This window comes from Lemur catta, unplaced genomic scaffold (genome assembly GCF_020740605.2).
Source record: "Lemur catta isolate mLemCat1 unplaced genomic scaffold, mLemCat1.pri scaffold_43_ctg1, whole genome shotgun sequence".
Lineage (NCBI taxonomy): Eukaryota > Metazoa > Chordata > Mammalia > Primates > Lemuridae > Lemur > Lemur catta.
Genome location: NW_025423850.1, coordinates 1,397,731 through 1,417,034, shown reverse-complemented (window position 1 = coordinate 1,417,034; position 19,304 = coordinate 1,397,731). Strand labels below are relative to the sequence as shown.

At 37.3% G+C, this 19,304-nt stretch overlaps 2 long non-coding RNA genes across 2 annotated transcripts; both read right to left on the bottom strand.

Moving 5' to 3' along the window:
• Nucleotides 1-1,592: 1,592 nt before the first annotated feature.
• Nucleotides 1,593-4,823, bottom strand: LOC123629790. Its single transcript, XR_006732254.1, has 3 exons — nucleotides 4,686-4,823; nucleotides 2,140-2,232; nucleotides 1,593-2,019 (listed from the first exon to the last, which is right to left on the bottom strand). It is a non-coding gene; the product is annotated as an uncharacterized LOC123629790 (long non-coding RNA).
• Nucleotides 4,824-7,319: 2,496 nt separating this feature from the next.
• Nucleotides 7,320-9,722, bottom strand: LOC123629786. Its single transcript, XR_006732243.1, has 3 exons — nucleotides 9,539-9,722; nucleotides 8,436-8,508; nucleotides 7,320-7,439 (listed from the first exon to the last, which is right to left on the bottom strand). It is a non-coding gene; the product is annotated as an uncharacterized LOC123629786 (long non-coding RNA).
• Nucleotides 9,723-19,304: the final 9,582 nt, after the last annotated feature.

Sequence of the window (19,304 nt, the reverse complement as noted above, 5' to 3'; positions counted from 1 at the left end):
ACAGCATACCAATAAATGAAACTAAGTAAGATCTAGTGTCACTTATCATTGGACCATGTTTCTTATACAATTTATCCAATGAGTCTAATCATTTAATATCCTTTTAAGATGAGAGATATATATTTTGAATCTTTCCAGGGACCCAACTGGAAATTTTCATAATTAATTCTAGGTTAAAGATGCTTAAGTTAGAATTCAATTTGGGGGAGGTTTGTCGAAGATGTTAAAGGGCTCAAAACATTTGACCAAAACAAAATCAGAGAACACTGTAAAATAGCAGTCATTCATTTAACCAAAGTGATAATCAAAAGGCTTTGAAAGCAGTACAGAAAGTTACATGGATGCAAAAACCTTCACCAGTAAGCAGGTAAACCAGGCAAGAAAGTATGTTGACAGCTTTAAAGACATTTCTAATTTTGTGTTATCATTAATTTTTAAACCAATTAATTTGCCAAACTTTTCTTGTCATATGAACTAAAAATAATTTAATTTAATTACTAAATATTTTATGAGTGTTCATTTATTTAAACCAATCAAAATACAACTTTTGAAGAGATTTCTTGCTGACTACACAAGATTTTATTATGTAGATATTACATATGACATAATGCACCAATACGTCTAAATATATATATATATATATATATATATATAGTGTGTATATATATATATACATATACACATAAAAAAGGTCTTACAGTTTTCATTTTAGAATTTTAGTCATGGGATAGTAAAACATATAAACTCACCAGTTTATAAAAACCAGTTGGACCTAAATCATTTTTCTAACAAAATGGGATAAGGTTAAGATTTTCCTAAGTAGGCCGTCTTATAAAGGCTGTCAACCAAATTTTGGGTAAAGCAGTTTGACTCAGTTTTCAATATACTGGATTGTACAGAAAACACTTCACTGTGAAAATGTGACTGAAACATGTGAGAAGGCTGAAAACATAAGAGTTCTCCTAAGAACAAAAAGACCAGTGTTATTTTCCGAGAGGGTCAGTTTGGAACCTGTGACTCCCAGTGTGGAGTTTGCTGTACTTGCTCTTTCTCATTGGCACTTCTACATCTCCAGTATCTGTTACAGCCCGAGCAGGTTCACTGCCTGCTGCTCAACAGGAGATCAACACACTGAGCCAGCAGGGGTTACAGCAGAGAAACAGTTTTATTATCACAGGCACCATGCGAGGAGAGGGGAGTAATTTCTCAAATCCATCTTCCTCAATCATTTGGGAGAAAAGGTTTTTAAAGGGACAGTTTGGTGAGCAAAGGGCTAGGGAATAGGGTCTGCTGATGGGTGAGGGATGAGCTCATAGGGTTGGAATGCAGAAATTATCTTGTCAGTTGGTAGGTTTCCTGGGTAGGGGCTTTCGAGGCTGTTGGATCCATTCCCACATCTGTGCACGGGTCTGGTTGGTGTCAGCAGGTCTCCAGGATGCAGAGTTTGAAAAACACCTCAAAGACCAGTCTTAAGACTTAAACAGCAATGGAGTCAAAGTCTTGGGATTTACAATAGCAATTTTATCTATAGAAATAGTGGGGGAGTCACATATCGGGTGCCTGTCAGGGAGGCACAAGTAGTGCAGTTAAGTAGTAACCCTTTGCAGCAGCAAGGAAGTTAGGGAACAATGGCTCTTTGATTTCTGTCTGTATCTGTACTTCTATGAAAATGAGACCTGGATTACTATTTATACTTTGTGGCTTCACAGTACTTTAATATGGACAGTTTCATCTCCATGTGTCCCTGCCAGTCTGTGAGAACAAAACAGGTTGTGAAATATTTGATACAAAAGGCCTTTGGTCCAGTTCTGGCAGATACAGGGCTTGGTTTTGTCACGAAACCAAGTCAGTCCAGACTTTTGGTCTGTCCATATGTAATCATTAGTGTCCGTCAACTTAGCAAAGGGAGCAAGCTGCAGAGGCCTGGCTTGCGAGCCATCCAGAACATCTTATCATTTAGCAAGCATTGACATCATGAGGGGTAGTGTCAGCATCATCTAAGAGGTGCAAGAATGCCTCCTGTGGAATCAAACCATTGATCATAATATTGCCCTAGAATGTCACCCAGAAGAGATAAAAATTTTCTTTCTAGTGACTTTACCTGAGAAAAAGACACTTTTTCTGTGTTCAGTTACTCACCAACAGCAGCAGTACCATAACATGTTTTCTTTGGCTGTGGATGCCACTGCTTGTCATATCTCCATCTTCCAGACCAGTCCCACCAGGCACTCACTTTGGCAGAAACAAAAATGAGTTCAAGTTCCTTTGTATGATTTACATGGTGGCACAACTAGCAATTGGATTGATTAGTTAGTGTGGCCAGGGTTTGAAAAACTGGTGCAAAGGGATGCTGGGTCTGTGTCTGACCTGCTGGAAAAACAGTAAGAGTTAGTAAGAGTGAGTCATAGTTTGAAAGAAAAGTCATAGTGGAAGATTAAAAGGGAAATTGGGATAGGTTGAGGCAATCCCCACTCAGCTTCCCATGTGCAATCCTCGAACAGGGAGGCTCAAAAGAAAAAGGGTTTATGAAGAACTCTTCTTGAGGGGAGGGGATAAAAAGAGAGAAAAAAAACACACAAAAAAGGAGTTGTTAGATAGAAGATGTGGTTTCTTGATCTAAGATCTTGGGAAAAACCTGTCTACTTTTTGGTGATGTCTGCTTCAGGGGCCTGGGAACTAGCCCTGGAAATCCTTGCTTTCGGGTCCCTGTAGGGGTGATCTTCCTACTGTCTCAGTGCACTTTGGTGTAGCTCGCATGAATCCGGGAAAATTTTTCTTTTATTTTGATGGCCATGTAGGTAGTTAACAGTACTTCAAAGGGGCCTGCCCAGAGAGATGATAGTACATGTGTTTCTCTAAAAATTTTGATGTATACAGACTCTCTTGGTCAAAAAGGATGGCAGAGCATATCAGTTGGTGGAAGCCATGGTCCTTTCACCTGCTGATGATATGTTTCAAGCATATTAGTCAGTGTCTGCATATAGCTAGTCCCGGTATCAAATTGTTCACTTAAATCCCAACAGTGTCCAGACACCCTGGCAACAGAAGATCACCTGCCTCCAGAGGCATCTTTGGAGTCTGTGTAAATAGTGGCAACATTTCCTTTTACCAATATATAATCTCTAATGAGGGCTATAACAAAATTGACTCAAGGAATTTTTGGGTGAGCTTTTGAGTGCCCAGAAATATTTTATGTTAAAACTAAGTAACAGTTGCATGTACCCTCTGGAGTTTGGACCTAGAGGCTTTATGGCGTCACTCAGTCAGAGACTTTCAAAGAATGAGGATGTCTAAGAGGACACCCGGTTTATGGAGTAAAACATTGTCCATATGATGAACAAGTAAGGAAAAAGAATGGATCCCCGGCTAAACGTCAAAGTATGAATCAGCTGTGACAATTTGAGAGAATACTGAAGGACATTCACAGTATCTCTGAGTACTCAGGTCCATGTTAATAGTCTCACTGTGTAGGTGAATGTAACAGAAATTGTGAAGTAGAGTGAAATGGAATTAAAAAAAAAAGTTGAGCAGAGGTCAATTATTGTACTATTAAAGTCACATACTCTAAAAAAGCATTTCAATTAGTTTCTATTTTCTAGAAAAATATTTGATGTAGCAATTATTTCTAAGATAATCAATTAAAGTACCTTTGTATATATTGGTAGCAAAATATTATATACATAACATATATAGACACAAGGAAATATAGCTATACAGATGGAAGAAGATATAATCAGTCTTACAAACAATTTTTTTCCATGGATCTTAAAATTATATTTTAATCTAACTACAAATCTTTGCATATTTTGTTGTTTTAAGCAATTGCTAGCTAGGTAACACTTCGCTGTTAGGAAATTTTTGCAATTTCTATAACTGTTTGCTTAGACATGCACCTAGTATGTATACATGCATAGGTAGGTGAAGTAAAGTAGTTAATTTAAGGATCCCATATTTGGCTGCATCTTGGCTGTGACTCATAGGTCTCCATTAGCAATTAAAACACTATTTCTCCATAAAAACCAGACAAGAATAAGAAAGAAAGGAATGCAATACAGAAATATCTGTGAATTCTTGAACACATGACTAACATGGATTGTACCCTAACAATTTACTGTGAGTTTCTTTATGACACAGATGGATATTGTGGGTGGTCCACACAGGGTTTCACCACTGAGTCGGTTCCCGCCTCTCACCTGTGTCTGAGGTTCTGTCTCCAGGGGTCTAACACCACCGAGAGGGCTCAAAATGCCGAGTGATCAGCTCTCATGTGCGTTTCCTGGATGAGCCTTCTTTTAAATAATTTTGTTGGGGATTCCCTGCAGGGACACGTCACACCAGGGGCAGTCCCGCCAAGCACTCCCACTTGTACCCACAGTCACCCAGGCGTGCCTTTGGCCGGGAGGAGGAAAATGCCCTTTCTCTTTGGAGCTCAGCAACTCAGTCTCTCATTTGTCTACAAACGGGACAGTTCAGTTTCCTCTTTCCTTTTATAACGGCCCAGAAAAGCCAATTCAGAGAAATTTGGGGAGGAAGAGGCCATGAATGGAGAAGACCTTTTTGAGTTCATCACCATGTCAAAATTAGGACCCCTCAAAACTACTTCCCAGTAAAAGTATTGACAGATCAGAAAAATCCATGACCATCAACCAAGATCGTGAGGGCCGTGCAGTCTCAAGAGAACTAACCTGTTCAGACCAAGTGAAATCTTGAAGCAGTGTGAGCACCCGAGGGGGCCATGCCTTTACCTGGCACTCATGGTTGGCTACTCTCTCAGGGGTTGGTGAGTCTTCTGGGTGCCACACAGGTTGACATCATCTTGTGAACAGACAGGAACACAAACTCTGAAAAGTAAATGAAAGAGGTTTATCCTGAGCTGAGTATGTGTGACCATGGACCAGAAAATCACAGGCAAGAGGTTTTCAGCGAGTGCTCTCACTCTGATTGGGTTACATCTTGGCTTTATACCTTTCAGAAGGGCAGGGTTTGCCCATAATTCAGTACACAGAAGGTATACATTGGTTTTGCCCCAAAAGGCATGACATGTCAAAGGGGGGTATTACAGGTTACCGGTGGGTTTAAGGATACTGTTTGGAGATTCTCTTTGTATTGTAATAACCATTGTGTTTACCCTAAAATAAAGTATTATATAAAATTTAACAGCTTAGGGATTTGTTCTCCTAAGCAGAAACTGTGCTGTGTCTGTGCAGTGGACACATAACGTCCTAGGTAGTAAGAGTTGGACAAATGAACAGTGGATAAGACCAAAGGGAAAACTGAAGCTGCCAGTTTAAGCCCTTGTAACCACAGGTTCAAATCCCTAATGGTAACGTTCATATCAAATGATAGAAAGAGGGAGTTAGAAACACATTTTATGTGTACCTTTGCACAGACATTGAAATCAGGGGAAGAAAATACATCGTATCTAGGATTCAATGGCCAAAACCATAATAACTTCATAAGCTTTTGACCATAAGTATGTCTTTCTGTGCTCCTATGTGCTTCATGTTTCCATTATGTTAATTTTTTGACCATTTATTTTAGTTCAGCCTGTCTCCCTTTTTAGATACTTAAGAACATTAAACACATGGGCAGTTTTGTTCATAAGGCAGGAGATTTTGCTGTTATTGTGAGACTAACATTAAATATCCCTAACTTATCAGAAATGATACAAACAAAGACCATTTTGCTTTAGGATGGGTTTAGAGTTGTAAGATTTTTGTGCTAAAAACTGACACTTTAAACACATCAAACTGTCCAGGAGCATACATAAAAATGTATGCTCACAATTTGAAAAAATTTTCACTTTCACTTCACCATTCATACTTACCCTGTTTAAATAAGCCAATTCATTTACCAAAGTTTACTAAATTCATAGGAAATACAGAGTAATCTTGCTTCTTTTTAAGTAAGTTAGGAGTGCTGCCTTATGTATAAACCAGTCTGGCATCATGTAAACACAACACATACTACATGGATATCCACAAATAAATCTAAACACATGCACACATATAAACATACACACACGTACACACACACACAATGTTCCATTACCTTTAACCTCACAATTCTAGCCATGAGGTTCTGATAGAAACTCCCCGGTTTACAAAACATCACTGGACCAGAATTACCTCTGACAAAACTGGTCTCTTTCATATGTTTGAATTTTCATGGCCCTGAGAGTTAAGCTAATTAAGCCTATGGACCAAAGTGTTGGATAAAAGAGTTTGGTGGCAGTCTGATTTTAAAAAGACCCTTTTATCCTTTTTTTCTTTCTTTTCCTTAGAGGAAAAAGAGTGCTCAATCTTTGTGTTTTAGCTTGAACTGGCTGTAAGATCTCCAAGTAGCTTTGAATGACAAATAGCATAAACTTTGAGTCCACCTCAAGAGCAACAGGAAAACTTAGCAGGTTGAGAGTTGACAGAACAGACAACAGAGACAGAGAGCTTGAAAGACTGGACATTTTAAATTCATAGAGGCAGGTCGAGCACTTGAGCTCTGAATTTTCATGGATGCAATTTGCCCTTCAGTTAAAACATGTGCACAAGAATTGGCCCTAACCAGCTGCAGTCCTAGCGTACCTGGCACGCCTTTGAATCTTGCCATTTACACACACACTTGTGAGTAGAGTTGCCGGAATGCGACCGGGGTGCCCAGATAGGATCATTCTCCTTGCCTTTTCTCACTTGTAGAGGATTGGCTTCCCATTTTTCTTTACAGGAAGCAACCGAACAGCGGTCTAGGGGTCAGTGTAGTGGATCAGAGTGTGCTGATTGTGGGCAGGATCACACAGGGTTTCACCACTGAGTTGGTTCCCGCCTCTCACCCGTGTCTCAGGTTCTCTCTCCAGGGCTCTAACTCCTCTGAGAAGGCTCAAAATGCCAAGTGATCAGCTCTTATGTGCATTTCCTGGCTGATCCTTCTTTTAATTAATTTTGTTGGGGATTCCCTGCAGGGACATGTCCGACCGGGGGCAGTCACCCCAAGCACTCCCACTTGCACCTGCAGTCACCCAGGTTTCCCTTTGGCTGGGAGGAGGAAAATGCCCTTTCTCTTCGGAGCTGAGCAACTGAGACTCTTATTTGTCTACAAATGGGACAGTTCAGTTTCCTCCTTCATTTCACAAAGGCCCAGAAAGGCCAATTCAGAGAAATTTGGTGAGGAAGAGGCAATGAATGGAGAAGACCCTTTAGAGTGCACCTCCAAGTCAAAATTAGGATCCATCAAAACAGCTTCCTAGAAAAAGTATCCACGGCTCAGAATATACCAGGACCATCAACCAAGATTGTGAGGTCTGGGGACACAGGAGGACTTACCAGTTCAGCCCAAGGGAAAGCTTGGAGGTGGGTGGCTTTGGATGCTGTGCTGCTACCTGTTGCTGATTTTGGGCTCCTCCTTCAAGGAATCCTGAGTCTTCTTTGAACCTCAGGTGTGAGCACCATCTTGTGAAAAGAAAAGAACCCAAACTCTTTAAAATAATTAAAGAGGTTTATTCTGATCTGAACATGCATGACTGGCTCACCTGGAGCACATGGCCTCAGGAGGTCCTGAGAATATGTGCCCACACTACTGCGGTGCAGTTTGGTTGTATAGGTTCATGCAGGTAGGAACTACAAATAACTCCCTAAGTCAGTATGTGGAGGGCGTGTATTGTTTTCCCTGAAATGGCAGGACATCTTAAAGTGTGTTCTTATATGTTATATGTGCACTTACAGTTTCTTTGACTTGTAACTGGTTAAAGTATGAAGCTTTGTCTTAAGTCTTGGAATTTCTTAACTTAAGAAATCTGTTGCCCAGATGCGGTGGCTCACGCCTGTAATCCTAGCAATCTGGGAGGCCAAAGGTGGGTGGATTGTTTGAGCTCAGGAGTTCAAGACCAGCCTGAGCAAGAGCGAGACCCCATCTCTACTAAAAATAGAAAGAAATTATCTGGACAGCTAAAAATATATATAGAAAAATTAGCCGGGCATGGTGGCGCATGCCTGTAGTCCTAGCTACTCGGGAAGCTAAGGCAGGAGGATTGCTTGAACCCAGGAGTTTGAGGTTGCTGTGAGCTAGGCTGACGCCATGGCACTCTAGCCTGGGCAACAGAGTGGGACTCTGTCTTAAAGTATAAAAAATATAAAAAAATAAAAATAAAAAGAAATCTGTTAATGAGAGATAAGCCATTGGATGTTTACTGAAACTCAAGAGGTCTCTTATGTAAATTGAAGGCGTATAGGTTTGTTTTAGGCTATTTTCCTTCTATAGCCTTAGGTCTGTTCATGATTTGTTGTCTCACTGTCATAAAGTATGATGTCTCCAAAAGGATAAAGGTGCACCTACCATTTCATAGCCAGTATCTGAGCCTTAGGTTATTTCTGCAGTGCCCTTTGCCAAGAGGACGTCCATTCCATCACAGCTGGGGGGATTAAGATTTTATTTTAGTTCATACAAACCTGACTGTAGAGAGTTGTTCTTTTTCTCTTGATCCACCACAATCACTGTGCGGCCTCTTCTGAAGCTAGTGCTCTGCGGAATTATTTACATTAAGCAGAAAAATATTATCACCTTGCTATGAATACCTGGTCTACTCCTAGCAACACCAAATCTTAACAGTGCTAGGTGAGTTTCCAAATATTAGAGGTTGCTTCTCTCTTCTTAGTGTCTCCTTTTGACCAAGCTAAAGTCAGGTTTCTGTTTTTTTTTTTTTTTTTTTTTTTTTTGAGACAGAGTCTCACTTTGTTACCTGGGCTAGAGTGAGTGCCGTGGCATCAGCCTAGCTCACAGCAACCTCAAACTCCTGGGCTTAAGCGATCCTACTGCCTCAGCCTCCCGAGTAGCTGGGACTACAGGCATGAGCCACCATGCCCGGCTAATTTTTTTGTATATATATTTTTAGATGGCCAGATAATTCCTTTCTATTTTTAGTAGAGACGGGGTCTCACTCTTGCTCAGGCTGGTCTCGAACTCCTGACCTCGAGCGATCCACCCACCTCGGCCTCCCAGAGCTAGGATTACAGGCGTGAGCCACCGCGCCCGGCCTAAAGTCAGGTTTCTGGATGTAAATCAATGACCTCTACCATTTCTGTGATTTGCTAATCAGCTGCTTGTCTAGGGAGCATGGCCTATAGAAATACTAGGGCTTTTAATTCACCATCTTATAATAGGACATCTTTTTGTTTCTAAAGCATTTCATAGTCGTGAACTAACCTAAAATCATACCTACCACAACAATAAATATTTCTTTCTTTATCTTTTGGCAATTGATATATCTGAATGATGGCAATTAATGCAACCATCTGGAATTATTTTATTTCTGTGAGAAGCTTATATTTCAAGGCCTGATTTAAGTTTCTTATAGCATACTCAGCTTCATAATTTTTAGTTTTTTTAAATTATTAACTACATAAAACCACATTAAAATCAAGGTTGTTTTGTCTATAAGGTTTAAATTATTGTGAATAGTTCCCAAAATGCTGGCAAGTTATTGTTGGGTTCTTTCTTTAGGTGATGAATGAAGGGTGGCTGGATTCAGAGTGAAGCAGCAATGAATAGAGACCTTTGAAGACGAAAGCAGTAATATTTCACAGGATGCCAGGTGACTGCCAGTAAAAGAGTCTGTGGAGGATAGGAACCAGTAAGTGTAGTAGAAACTCTGGAACTAAATCAATGGAAGTTTTCATACATTTTTCTATTGCTGTTATAGATCCCAAACAAGGTGGATATGGCTTGGCCACTAGATCTAACAAAATACTGAAATAAGCAGTAGGTCTCTAATGATTCCCACATACTTGAGTCAGCACTTGGTCAGAGTTTTCATGAACAAAACATGAAAAAGGATTTGTGAGCCTAGAATCCTAGAGAAAAATCTGATAGTTTATATTTCAGTATTTATGTTTAAATAGCAGCATGCTTCTTTTAACTTGAAAAGTACACAGTTATTAAAACATACTTCTATTAATATGTTTTACTAATATATAATTAACCTAATATCAACTCTCTTTTGGATTTGCCAGGTTTGGAGCACTTTAATTTTTGCACAGAGGGAAGTAAAACTTACTTTTTTGTTGTTTTTAAATACCAAGGTTGAAGGACAATGGCTCTCATAACAGTTTTGAATTATTTAAAACCTAAAGAGTTTTAACAAACCTAATTATTCCTATTTTCCTTTGTTTTGTAGAACAAAATTACTGTTTTGAATTTTGGAAAGCTAAAACAAAAAATAGTAGTTACAGAAGACATGATATAAATCATAACTAATGTCAGAAATAATTTCATACATTTTAAAAACACTGTAACAATTGTAATTGAAAATAAATTATGAAAAGCAAACAAGACTTCTTTTTAAAAACTGATTTAGGAGTGTAAAAAACAATAACCAAAATTTAACAGAATTACAAGAAGAAACTTCCACATAAGCATAAAATAGCCCAGTCATTTTAAATAAAAATGTCACTCATTTTGTTTCTGCTTTATAAGTATTTATATAATAATTTAAAGGAAAGGACTTATAGGTTTAGACATACACAGATATATAAATATAAAAATTGGTAATAATAAAAATTCCCTATGGTTTTAACAAATAATTAACTAATCAGTATATTAAATAATACATATATATCATATTAAATTTGTCCTGTGGATAAACTATTAATTTCTTAAATAAGAAGGAAATCATATCTAGTTTCTTGTATACATATTTTCATGTCTCTAATTATCGTATCTTATATAATTATTTAAATTAAGTGTCTTCATATTAAATATAAATGTTATATATCATAAAATATAATTTATATATTATAAATGAAATTATATAATATTTATATTAAATATCATCTTTAATTAAAATAACCTTTTCCAGACAGAAAAAAAGAACTAGAGAATAAAAAAAACATGAATTGTTTTACTGTTTTTTCTCCATCAACACATATTAACAATTGATTAACAATTGAAATAGATGAATATACACATATTCACATACATATACACACACATACATATTTATTTGTGTTGTATAATTTTGAACATACTGTATGTGCATGCATATATATATGTATATATATATATCTCCTCTGAGGGCAACTGGAGGATATATATTTTGTCCTTAAGCCATTGCCATTCAAAAATAACAAGAATAGATATTATCATTATTTATAAGTGTTTTGTGTCTGTTTTTTACTAAGAAACTTTCCAGGCTTTCAAAACTTATTAATTAACTGAATGATTTATCTAAGATCTTAAAGGTAGATAAGGATAGGGAAATTGTAATTTATCTAATACATTAAATCCTTATGATTTGTAGCTTGTAAAAATATTATGAAATTAAAACGTTTAGAATGGCATCCATTATCATTTCATTTAGTTCAATATAAGTTGGTACGTATAATTTTGTGTTTTAAGCAGTGATGAGATCAGTGGTAATTTACTTATAAATCCAATATAGGAAATTTATAAAATTTAAGTCACAAGAAATTTTACCCTCTTATTAAACAAACAAAAATATTGTTCCTAACATATGTTTCCATTGTAAGCTGATTTTTTAGCATGAAACCATACCATACACTAAACTTTTTTGATGTTGAAACCAAAGCCATTACTTCTTAGCTCCTAACTATCGTAACAGAAGCTTACTATGTAAATAAGCTTTTAAGCGTCTACCAAAAGAAACACCACTTAATAACTTTTTTCTTCTTCCTTTTTACGTTTATAGCTTAATTGATGTATGATTAGCATACCCTAAAATTTGCCCACTGGAAATGTAAACTCAAATTGTTTTGATAAATTTGTACTTATGCAAACATCACCACAATCCAGTTTTAGAACATTTCCATCACCTGCAAAAAGTTCCTTCACAATCATTTGCAGTTAATCCCGTCTCCCACTCCCCACCTTAGAAAAATGCTGACCTACTTTGTCTCTATAAACTTACTTTCCTAGACATTGTATGTAAATGGAATCACACAATATGCAGACGTTTTTGGTCTGGCTCCTTTCACTCAGCATGTTTAAGTTTCATCCATATTTTAGTACTTAGTAGTGTGCTTTTAATTACTGAATAGTATTCCATAGTATGTATATACCACATTTCTTTAATCATCTGCCAATTGATGCATATTTGGATTGCTTCCAGTTTGAGCCATTATGAACAACACTGCTAGAAACATCCACGTATGTGTCTCTGTATGAACGTGTTTTCATTTCTTTTAAAGAGATTCCCAGAAGTAGACTTACCAGGTTGTGTGGTAAGTCTAAGAAATTGCCAAACTGATTTCCAAGGTAGCTGTACCTTTTTACACTCCCACCTACAACATGTGGGGATTCCAGTTTCTCTGCATTCTCATCAACACTTGTTATTTTCTGGGTTACTGCAGTCATTTTAGTGGGTATGTAATAGTATATCATTATGGTTTTAATCTGAACTTCTCTAATGGTCAATAATGTTGAGTATTATCACAATGTGCTCATCATTCATAGGCCCATTAGCCATTCTTATATCTTCTTTGGTGAAATGTCTGTGCAAGTCTTTTGAACATTTTTTAGTTTTATTCTTATTGTTGAGGTTTACATGTTCTTTATATATTCTGGATTCAAGTCTATCATCAGATATATTATTTGTGATTTCATCGTCCAGTGTGTGGCTTGTATTTTAGTTTTCTTAATGGTGTCTTTAGAAGTGAAAAACTTTGTAATTTCTATAAAAATCCATTTTAATGTTTTCTTTTATGGACTATGCTTTTAATGTTGTCTGTATGAACATTTTCCACAACACAAGGTAATGCATTTTTTCCCTATTTCTTATTGCAATTTTAAAGTGCTGGCTCTTACATTTGGATTTATGATCCACTTTCAGTTAGTTTTTATGTGCTGTGTGAAGTAATAATGCTTTTTTCGGCTTATGGGTATTCAATTGTTTCAGCACTATTTGTTAAAAGACTGTATAACTTTGTCAAAAATCATCTGACCATAAATTTAAACATTTTTTAAGGACTCTCAAATAATTTTCATTGATCTATATACCTGATCTTGTGTCAACACCATGATGTCTTGATTACTGGAGATTTATAGTAAGTTTTGAAAACAGGTACATAAGTCCTTCAACTTCATTCTTTTATGTAAAAAATGTGTCTTCATTATTTTAAGTCCTTTTCATTTCCATATAAATTTTCAAATCAACTTGTCTATTCCAATAAAAATGTCTACTGGGATATTTATAGGACTTGCTTTGAATTTAGAGTTTAATTTGGGTAGAATTGTGATCTTGACAATACTGAATCTCTAATCAATGAATACAAAATGTCTTTCCACTTATTCCTATCTTCTAAATTTCTCTCCGTGATGTTTTATAATTTTCAGTGTACAGGTTTACAAATTTTTTGCTAAATTTATTCCTATTTTATTCTTCTTCATACTATTTTGAAAGAAATTTTTATTTCATTTTGTTTATTGCTAGTATATAGAAACAATTGATTTTTGTAGTTTGATCTTGTATCCTACAGAGTTATTAAGCTCATTTATAACCTTAAAAATCATCTGACCATAAATTTAAGCAGAAACAGAAAAATAAATGCCGTATGTTCTTATAAGTGTAAACTATGGCTACACCAGGGCACACAGAATGGTATAATGGAGACTTAAAAGTAGGGAGGCGGGAGGGGGTGAGGGATGAAAATTATTTATGGGGTACAATGCACACTATTCAGGTGATGGGTACAAAAGCCCAGACTTCACTATATCACATATACATGTAACAGAATTCAACTTGTACCCTATTCTTTCAAAATAAAACAAAAATGAACAAAATTTTACCATTAAATAAACATATAAATAAATAAATGGGCTACATGAGGGGTGGGAATCTCCTAGCGAGTGAGATCATTCTTGGCATTTTCAGGAAAAACTTGATGTCAGAAGCATCAATGTGAAAAACATCACTCCTCCATCCAGAAGAATTCAGGCTGCTTGGACTTATAGATGTGGCCAAAAGAGGGCCCAGCTCTGAGGTCATTAAGTTACTGAGCCCTTTTGATGACTCACTAGGACTAGATGTAGGACTTACCTCAGATATAAGCCCAACCCCTCCATTTCCAGAAGAGGAAGACCTCACAAGTCGGGACATCATTGAGAGATAGCAGAAAACTTTCCAATTTCATTGTGAGGAACAAAGCTGAGCTCTCTGATGGTTTATTTTCTAAGGACCTCTCTCAGGTGGCCACTTTCATTCCCACCACCTGAATTCTCTTTGTGCAGCCCAGGCTACAGTGGGAACTGCATGGGCTTTCTCACTAAGAAAACCGACCTTGCTATGAAGCTCTCTCTGTCCGCGCATGTACGACGCATCTCTCACAGGCACAGCGATCCAGAAAACTCAAGTGGCCGTCTCCATTGCGGTCATCTGGACTTCCAGGCAAACAGGACACACAGGGGACAATGAGCAGGTAAGCTGAAGACTCTGGAAAGCAGGGCTGGCTCCGGACGAAATTTCTGGAAACCAAAGTGGCAAAGTGGAGGACTGTGGCAGCCAGAAACTGAGAAGTCATGGAGGATTAGGAAGCAGAGGGGAGGAAGCTGTAGAATAGATGAGACTCACTGGAAGTGGCAGGCAAGAGGGTGACCTTGAGACATGACCACAGGAAGGTGGTCACAGCCAAAGGGCGGGTGCTGGAGCCCAAGTTCAGCCCTTCAAGTCCATGCGGGCTCTGCTGCACTCAAGCTCGGCAACCAGCTTTTCATCACTACCCTTTGCCTGCCCGGCCAATCCCCAACTCCGCTCCAGGTGCGTCACAATGTCACCCCTGTGACCTCACACTCCCCCACTCCTGACCCCACCCACCTGTTATTTCATGGAGGCAAGTCCTCCTCTCTCTGTCCCTGTGCCAGGGTCACCCACTAGCCTCACCCCTGATGTCCTTCGAGCCGTTCCCTCTCACCTAGCCGCCTCCACTGGTCCAGCGGAGCAAGATGTCCCAAGTTTTCAGGTGGCTCATAATTGAGGCTCATTCCCAGGATGCTGGGATGACTGGGCCCCAGGAGCCAAGCAGACAGGCTTCACAAAAACACAGGGTAGGTAGGGGTCGGAGACTTGCAGCTGTCTACTGTCCTGATTCTGCCACCAGCATTTGCCCCCCCCCCCTTTGAGGCACTTTCCCGGCCACGTCCATGAGTTCGGAGGGTGACAGTAAATCAGCTAGACCATAGCTGTGAGGAATAGGAACCAGGAGAAACTGAGCCCCCAGGTGTGCGCTCAGCTTTGGGGAGGCACAGCCTGGGGGCTTGGGTGTGGGGAAGAGAGTCTCTGAGGGCTGGGCTCCAAATTTGAGGATCAATTCAACAGTTCTTCCCCCACAGGAATCAAGTATTTTTTTTAATACTTTAATCTGTTGGGGAGCAGCCTGGATGGAATTAACATGCCACCTGGGGAGAAAAATTGATCAATGTCACACGTGCACAAAAAAGAGTATACTCATTCTATTTGACAACTTCATTTGATTATCCTAAAAAATAATGCATTGGAGGCACTGATAAAGTGGGTGTTAATAGGGTGTTATTTTTCATTATCAACATTGTAAAACATATATTTCACAACCTATTAAAGTCTTACTAATTGTCATTTTCTTACATAAAAGTACATCTCTAATTCCTATGTTACCAACAGCATTTTTATCTCAACTACTGCAAAGTTTGCCTGTTGATGGGCAATTGGATAGTACTTTTTAAATAGTTAAATCAAGCTAATATTTGAATTTTTAAAATGACATTCACTGGGCCAGGCGCAGTGGCTTACACTTGTAATCCTAGCACTCTGTAAGGCCAAGGCAGGAGGATCGTTTGAGCTCAGGAGTTCGAGACCAGCCCGAGCAAGAGCGAGACCGCATCTCTACTTAAATAAAAAAAAAAAAAAAATAGAAAGAAATTTGCTGGAAAACTAAAAATATATAGAAAAAAATTAGCTGGGAATGGTGGCACATGCTTGTAGTCCCAGCTACTTGGGAGGCTGAGGCAGAAGGATTGCTTGAGCCCTGGAGTTTGAGGTTGCTGTGAGCTAGGCAGATGCCAGGGCACTCTAGCCCAGGCAACAGAGTGAAACTCTGTCTCAAAAAAACAAAAACTTGATGTTCTTGAGCTTCATCTATGTTGAGACATTTAGCTGGCATTTATTCATTTTCACTGCTGAACTTTATTTTATTGTATGACTATATTACCATTTATTGATTCAGTCTTCTTTTACCAAAATTAGGTTGTTTTCAGTTTGGGGCTATTATGAGTCATGTTGTATGAACATTCTTATACACATATTCTGTTGAATGAGTACTGTACTCATGGTCTGTTGAAATAAATTCTAGTGTTACAGAAATGCATAGGTTCAATACCTTACTCGACGGTAACCTGATTTCCAAAGTTACTTTACTATTACACCCCAACCAACATTAGATGAATGTTCAAGTTCCTCCACATCCTGATCATTTTCACACATTTTAAACCTTATCAAAAAGATGGTGTACAAGGGTGCCTTATTTTGGTTTCAATTTTAATTTCTATTAATACAAATGAATTTTAGCATCATGTCATATACTTTGAGACAGTGTATTTTCTCTTCTGTGAAAAGCTTTATGTCACCTGACCATTTCTCCATAAGACTGTTATTTTTTAAATCTATTAAAGAGTCTATCGATTTCCCCATGATCTTCAATCCTCACTAACAGTAATATTTGTTACTCATGGAATCTCCATACAGTTCTCCACATTTCCTAGTTCCTTTTTGGATAGGTGGAACCATGCTTTTAATTTATGGGACAAGGTCTCTGAGCGGTCACTTTTAAGTCAAAGGACTTATGAGCTGGCACATGATCCTCTCGTTCTTGCTACTCTGGCCATAATGACCAAAACGACCACAAGGCTCCCAAACGTACAGCTACAAGATCATTAAGCTGCTTTTTGCCTGGAACCCTGAGTGATTCTGGGGAGCAGATTACGCATCCCACCCCCACCCACCCCAGCCAACTCACACTGGATTTGTGTTGTGAGAAATGTGAAGGAGAATCTGTTACTACTGTATATGCTAGTCTGACCTTGACTTAACTGCTCATTTATGAATCAAATTTCCAGGCAGGTAAAAGTTGGTTTTGAGCTCTGTGTTATGTTCCACAGGACCATTTATCTATCGCACAATGAACAGTATGTTATCTCAATGAGTATAAAGTGTTTTTTTATTTCAGCATATTATGGGGATACAAAAGTTTAGGTTATGTATATTGCCCTTTGCCTCCCTCCCCCAAGTCAGAGCTTCAAGCGTGTCCATCCCCCAGACAGTGCGCATCGCACTCATTATGTATGTATACACCCATCTCAGTAGGGAAAATCCCTGTACCTTCGTCTATCTTCAGGAGTGTTTTGACTATTTTTATTTTTTATTCTTTTATATATTTTTAGGATCATCTTCTCAAGTTCTGTGCCAGAAAAACCCCATTGAGATTTTGCCTACAATTACATTAAATATATGATCACTTTGGTAAGAATTTGTATCTTTGCTCTACTGAATGTTTCATTAAAGAATATGTGCTCTACTGAATGTTTCATTTAAGAATATTTTATATCTCTGCATATTTGTTTAAAAATGTTTTTCAATATATTTTATAATTTTTTCATAAAGGATTTATACATCCTTTATTATATTAACCCCTAAATACTTCATATTTTCATGAAGTATTTTCTAAATAGTACCTGTTAAAAATTATTTCATACAATTGATCCCTACTTGTTTATGAATGTTCAATTAATTTTACATTTTGATATGTATCCAGCCACCTTATTAATTTTATTGTTTCTAATACTTAACTAAAATCTCCTTTAGATATTTAACATAAGCAATCATAGCATCTGTGAATAATGACAATATTTTTTATTCTTTCAAATATTTATCTTACTTCACAGATCCTGCCAGGATCGTCAGTATAATCTTGAGAAGAAATTATAATAGCAGGCATCTTTTCTAATCATTTAATATCCTATTAAGATGGGAGATATATATTTTGAATCTTTCCAGGGACCCAACTGGAAATTTTCATAATTAATTCAAGGTTAAAGATGCTTAAGTTAGAATTCAATTTAGGGGAGGTTTGTCAAAGATGTTAAAGGGCTCAAAACATTTGACCAAATCAAAATCAGAGAACACTGTAAAATAGTAGCCATTGATTTAACCAAAGTGATAATCAAAAGACTTTGAAAGCAGTACAGAAAGTTACATGGATGCAAAAACCTTCACCAGTAAGCTGGTAAACCCAGGCAAGAAAGTATGTTGAAGGGGTGATGCCACTGTGGGGGCAGGGGACATGCAGGGGACATGAGATACAGCCAACCCTCTTAGAGTATAGGAAGCTTGGTAATTTTTTACAGGATTTCACATGAACAGAAAAGAACAGAGAATAACATGACCACCTACTCCCCTGTTAACAAGTAAAAGATTACAAAACTCAATGTCCTCATGTATCTATGTAAAATCATCCCCTAGACAACAGTTCTCCCACTGTGGACAGCCACTCTCATCTGTGTTTGCTGATATTCTCTACTTATTTACATTGTTACTTCGTATGTTTGTATCTGTAAATGTGTATTTTTGGTTTGTTTGTTTTTATATCAATGGTAACATGTATGCTCTTCTGAAACTTGCTATTCTATGGTTTTGGGATTTATCCATGTTGATCTATATAGCTCAAGCTGGTTATTTTAACTGATGTGTAATATTCTAGTTTATACAACTACAATAATCTTCTCAATTGTTGAACATTTAAAATGTTTCCAATTTTCCATTACTATGTAGTGGTGAAATACAGTAAAATAATTTCACTATTATAATAAAAAATAATTTTTGCTAAAAAAAGAAAGTATGTTGACAACTTTGAAGACATTTCTAATTTTATAAAACTTTTCTTGTCATGTGAACTGAAAATTTGATTTAATTACTAAATATTTTGAGTGCTCATTTATTTAAACCAATTTTGCTGACTATACCAGATTTTATTATGTAGGCATTACATAGGACATAGTGCATGTGTATATGCATCAATATACCTAAATATATATATATATATAATGTGTATATATATATATACACACATAAAGGTCTTAAAGTTTTCATTTTAGAATTTCAGTCATGAGATAGTAAAACATATAAACTCGCCAGTTTATAAAAACCAGTTGGATCTAAATCATTTTTCTGACAAAATGAGATAAGGTTAAGATTTTTTTAAGTAGGCCATCTTATAAAGGCTGTCAACCAAATTTTGGGTAAAGCAGTTTGACTCAGTTATCAATATACTGGATTGTACAAA